Source organism: Canis lupus, chromosome 17 (genome assembly GCF_011100685.1).
Source record: "Canis lupus familiaris isolate Mischka breed German Shepherd chromosome 17, alternate assembly UU_Cfam_GSD_1.0, whole genome shotgun sequence".
Classification (NCBI taxonomy): domain Eukaryota; kingdom Metazoa; phylum Chordata; class Mammalia; order Carnivora; family Canidae; genus Canis; species Canis lupus.
Window position 1 is genome coordinate 8,160,819 of NC_049238.1, and position 6,031 is coordinate 8,166,849.

The following is a 6,031-nucleotide window of genomic DNA, read 5'->3' on the forward strand; positions in this document are numbered from 1 at the left end:
TGTCTCTCATGAATAAATAAATGAACTCTTAAAAAAAAAAATTCAAAGTGATCCTCTAGCAGCATTTGCTTAATTGAAAGCAAGAAATCTGAACGACCGTCCATTCTCCACTAGATGGCAATCATTACGTAAACTTGAGTTAGGCTCCCACACTAGCAGCAAACAAACGGATGGAGGCAGAGTCGTCGTGTTGATTATAAGCAACTGGGGCAGCTGGGAGGGGGCCAGAGGTACAGGACACTGGTTTGGCGTGAGGCTGTTTTGACAGCATTATTCTTGCGCTCACTGGCCTGTGGCAGAGACTGTGGTCCCCAAATCTACTAGCTAGCCTGAGCTTGGTTATGTTGCAGACGCAAGCTAACAAATCCCAATGATTTGACCCATTTCATGTTGCCTGCAGACTGGGAGAGCTCTCTTCCACACGGTCTTGTTGGGATCCAGGTTGATGGACATTCCATATCTTGGAGCTGCAGCCTCTGGCACCTGTGGCCTTTGTGGTCGCTGTGGCAGGAAAGAGCTGCTGGAGAATCATGCATGGTGCTTTCGCCATGTGTCACTTCCCATAACCAACTGGCTGGGAGTAGTTGCAAGGCCTCACTAGGAGGTACAGTCGTTCTGTGCCTAGATGGGAGGACGGTCAGCTCTCCCCAGACACCATAGTGCCTACGACACCTTCCCTTCTTCCATCCTTCCCTTCTTCCAGAGCTACAGAGCTCCAGGGTGCCCCCCAGTAATGATGACATTTTCTAAATCTAAATGGCTAAGTTGGGGCGCCTGGGTGGCTCAGTCAGTTAAGCGTCTGCCTTCGGTTCGGGTCATGATCCCAGGGTCCTGGGATGGGGCCCCGTGTTGGGGGTCCCTGCTCAGTAGGGAGCCTGCTTCTCTCTCCCTCTGCCTGCCATTCCGTCTGCTTGTGCTCTCTCTCATGAATGAATGAATGAATGAATGAATGAATGAATGGATGGCTAAGTTGTCAAGCACAAAGGAATCTACCTGGAAGGAGTCTTCGTCCCTGAGCCCCTGGAGAGCCATACCAACTCTGAACCATCTACAGACCTCCCATATGTGAGAAATAAACTTGTATCTTTTTAAAGCCACTGTTATTTGGGGCTTTTTCTGTTACAGCAGCTGCATCTGTTCCCCCTGCGGTACTCCAGGGCACAGTCTGTTACAGGTGCTTTTCCCAGTAAGTAACATCCCTCTTTCCCTCCACTTTTGGAATGAACTGACACAGACCTGAGAGGTGCAGGTCAGAAGGTCTCTAGTGAGTGGAGACATGGTTCTAGATCGGTGGACAAGGGGCTTGTTAACACTTCACCCGTGAGTCGGACGATGGGCTGCCTGTTACTGGCAGGACTTGGGTTCACAGCACTGCTCTCTCCCGACGTCTGGACCAGGTAAGTCGGTCGCGTGGGGCCGTCTTGCGTGCGATGTTCAGGAGCTTCCTGGTTTCCACCACCAGATGCTCTCCGGTCATGAAAACATTTCCGATTCCAGTACAAGGTGGTGACACCGGGGAGACCCTGAACTCCTCTCCTCCATGGACACACCAGCTTTACACCTGATTATAAAGTGATTCTTCTGGAAGAAGAACCGAGGCTGTGCACAACAGAAGGTGAGAGACCCCACAGAGAACGGCAGGAGAGTCGGAGGCATGGCAATGGTCGGAATCCCCACCCCTGACCGTGAGCTTCGGGGGGGGGGGGCGGGAGGGACAGGACTGAGGGACCAAGGGCAGATGTATCTGAAACAAAACAAACAAAAGTTTTTTTATTTTTATTTTTTAAAAGATTTTATTTATGAAAAACAGAGAGAGAGAGAGAGAGAGAGAGAGGCAGAGACACAGGCAGAGGGAGAAGCAGGCTCCACGCAAGGAGCCCGATGCGGGACTCGATCTTGGGTCCCCAGGATCAGGCCCCGGGGTGAAGGCAGCACTAAACTGCTGGGCCACCCGGGCTGCCCAACAGCTGAGGTTTAAAAGAATATAAATAGGGGGATCCCTGGGTGGCTCAGCAGTCTAGCCCCTGCCTTTGGCCCAGGGCATGGTCCTGGAGTCCTGGGATCTAGTCCCACGTCGGGCTCCCTGTGTAGAGCCTGCTTCTCTGCCTCTCTCTCTCTCTCTCTCTGTGTGTGTGTCTCTCATGAATAAATAAATAAAATCTTTAAAAAAATAAAAGAATATAAATATATTCTGGAATATAAAGGATCCAGCCCCCGAACTGCACCAAACAGCCGAGTTGCTGCTGGAACTCTCTCTGGGCCGGAGGGGCTGGTGAGTGCCACAGCTCACATTCCCTCCTCCACCTTGATAGCGTGGACAGGAGCAGGGTCCAGATGCCCTCACTGGCCCGTCACCTCAGCCAGCCCCGGAGAGCCCACACCAGCCCCAGCCACTCCCCCAAGGTGGCCCCAGTGTGGTGCACACGGAGACCCCCCTGCTTAGCGTTCACCACAGCTCCAACCATCTCAAACAGGTGACACAGGCACAAAGCACCCCGGAGCTCTCCAGGCCCACAATACTTTGGCTCCAGATGACTTGCCAGGGCACCCACAGAGCAGAGCACCCAAGGTAGCCTGGCCTGTGCACACCTCAGCTTCAACCACCCAACCAGGGCACGCCTGCATAGAGCACCCTGGAGCCACCACCCCAGCACTGCCCGCCTCGGCTCCAGCTGCCCCAGGAGGATGCCCACTACACAGAGTGTCCCCAGACACCCCAGCTTGCACCCACATCTGCTCCTGCCCTCCCACCGCGGCAGCCCCAGCACGAAGCACCCCAGGACCCCAACCCACACCAGCCCCAGCTCCAGCCAGCCAGCCAAGGTCACCAGGCATAGTCCACGTGGGCGATGACCATACACAAGATCATTCCTTAGAGTCTGGGAGAAGTAGCTGTTTTGCCTAATTCACGGAAGCAAACACGGGAAGTCAAGCAAAATGGGGTGGAATATGTTCCAAACCGAAGAACAAGGCAAAACATCAGAAAAAAAAGAACTAAATGAGATGGAGATAAGCAATCTACCCAACAGAGTTCAATGCTATGGTCCTAAAGATGCCCACAGGGCTGGAGGGAGGAGTGGACGAAGTCAGCGAGAATGTCAACGAGGATAGAAAATATATATAAAGAGGAACCAATCGGGGTTGAAGATACAATGACTGAAAGGAAAACTACACTAGAGGGGCGCCTGGCTGGCTCAGTCAGTGGAGCATGGGACTCTTGATGTCGGGGTGGTGAGTTCGAGCCCCGTGTTGGGCACAGAGCTTCCTTAAAATGCACCAGAGGACGTCAACAGATTAGTGGGTGCAGAACAGATCGGTGTTCTGGAAGACCGGGTAACGGAAAGCACCGAGCAGAAGAGCAGAAAGGAAGAAGAACTTGTAAAAATGAGGATGGGTTAAGGGATGCCTTAGACAACATCAAGCCAACAAACATCCCCATCACAGGGGGCCCAGAAGAAAAGGGGCAGAGAACGTATTTGAAGGAAGAATAAATGAAAACTTCCCTAATAGGGGGGAAGAAACAGACACCCAGGTCCAGAAGATCCAGAAAGTTCCAAACAAGAAACCAAGGACTGTCCACGCCACAGTCCCCATCAGTTAAAATGTCAGAGATAAAAGGTAAACATGCTGGGCAGCCCAGGTGGCTCAGCGGTTTAGCGCCGCCTGCAGCCCAGGGCGCGATCCTGGAGACCCGGGATCGAGTCCCACGTCCGGCTCCCTGCATGGAGCCTGCTTCTCCCTCTGCCCTGGTCTCTGCCTCTCTCTCTCTGTGTCTCTCATGAATAAATAAATAAAAATAAAATCTTAAAAAAAAGGTAAACATGCTGATTCCTCACCTTGAACTATAAAATTGAAAGCTCCGCGAGTAGGCGTGCACATCTGCATTAAGCAGCGAGCCCTCCGTGGGACGTCGTGCTTTCCTAAAGTTCTGAAAGTGCTACTTGATGCTAGAACGACAGATTCTAAGTTCCTTAAGGTTGCTTCATGCAAGTGCTAACTTATCGTGTGTGTGTGTGTGTGTGTGTGTGGTTGGGAGGGGGCAGGAGCGATGGACGGGGAGGGAAGAGCGCTCAAGTTGGATGGGCCCAGTAGTCTGGGGACTGGTTAGGAAAATGAGAATTTTCTGGAGGTCATCAGGTAGGTGACAGGGAGGAGGTAGGTGACCCGTCTTATGCTTACAGGGCTTGCTGGCTGTGGTTCACTATGTAAGTCCCTCCGTGCGACGAAGCCTGTCATAGTGACAGTTTGCAAAAACTACTATAAGAAATAGACTAGGTAGGGGCGCCAGGGTGGCTCAGTCGGTTGGGCGTCTGCCTTGGCTCATGGTCACGATCTCAGGGTCCTGGGATCGAGTCCTACGACAGACTCCCTGTCTGTCTGCTTCTCCCTTTCCCTCCCTCTGCTTGTGCTCTCTCTCTCAGCTCACTCTCTCAAGTAAATAAATAAAATATTTGGGGCACCTGGGTGGCTCAGCGGTTTAGCCCCTGCCTTCAGCCCAGGGTGTGATCCTGGGGTCCTGAGATCGAGTCCTGCATCGGGCTCCCTGCAGGGAGCCTGTTTCTCCCTCTGCCCGTGTCTCTGCCTCTCTCTCTCTCTCTCTCTGTGTGTCTCTCATGAATAAATACATAAAATCTTTTTAAAAAAATAAAATCTTAAAAAAAGACTGATGAATCTCTGAACTCTACCTCTGAAATTACTAATACATTATATGTTAATTGAATTTAAATAAAATTTAAAAAATAAGGATACCCCCCCATGCCAGGGCAGTTCTCCTGAAAAGCCTTCCTTCCCTCCTTCATCTTCACCCCTCTCTCCCCCTTCTCTCCGCTTACCTCCTACCTCCTGAGCCCCCACCTCCTGAGGACCGTGGGGCCCAGGCAGACAGGCTGCCAGGTCGTCCCAGGGGGCAGGGAGGTGGTCAGGGCAGGGCACGAGGCACGGAGCCACCGCCTAACCCTCTGCCACGCAGCCTGCGTAGACAAGCCAACAGGTGGCGCCATCCAACAGCCAACTGGGACCCTGTGATGGAGGACTTGCTTTCCATGACCTAAAGTGGCTTTATTCTGATTTCCATTTTTAATTTTGGTAGATAATCAAGTAGCAGATTTCCGAGATTTTGAGACATCCACATTCCCAAGAGAAACGCTGGGTCTGGCCGAAGGTCCTCCAGCCTTTAGCAGCGCCACCACTCACCTGTGCCACCTCCAGCATCCACCTCGACACCAGCCCATACAAGCGTCCCTGGGACCAGACCCCAGGTCAAAGGGGGGGCAACGGGGCTCCTCTGTCTCACGTTTCAAGCTCCCCTCCTGAAAACAGTGCCTCACTCCACAAGGATGTTCACCTCCCGAGGCGAGGGACAGGGAGCCAGATGTGCTTAACCTTGAGCAAAAGGCAAAATTGGAACAATCGTAATTTTTTTTTTCAAGTGAAAATTCAGTTTGTTGGTCTGTGTTTTTGCAAAATCGGGGTTTGTTTTTAGGTTCTTGGGAGCTGGGTGAACGAAATCAGGTCAGTTTTCTTACTGCACAGTTTTCTAACGCCACAGAACTGCACCTAACGCCTTAGGTACCACGGTCCCTGCAGCCGGGGAGCATGCGGCGCTCGGGAAACCCGCCGCAGTCGAGGGACGGCCACCGGACCGGCCACCGCACCGCCGCAGGCACAGTGGGCACGGGCAGGAGCCGAAGGAAGGCGGAATTCTGCAAACAGACGAGGGGCCGACCATTCCAGGGCAAAGGGGAGAGCAAAGACCCGGAGATAAGTGCGGCGTGGCTTCGGGCACAGCCACCAGGCCCCTTACGTCAGCCAAGGGACAAGCCTGGGAGGCAGGGGAGGGCGGGCCGAGGCCTTCTACATTGTTCGACTGCAGCCTGAAGGGAACAGGGGACACTCGGCTTTCCACCAGGGCTAAGCGACACGAAAGCAAGCAGCAGCGTGAGCAGAGACGGCAGCGGTGCTGAGCGCGGCGGGGAGGAAGAGCCTAGAAGCCGACCAAGGACGCCTGCTTTAGCGGCTGCAAACACTAGAG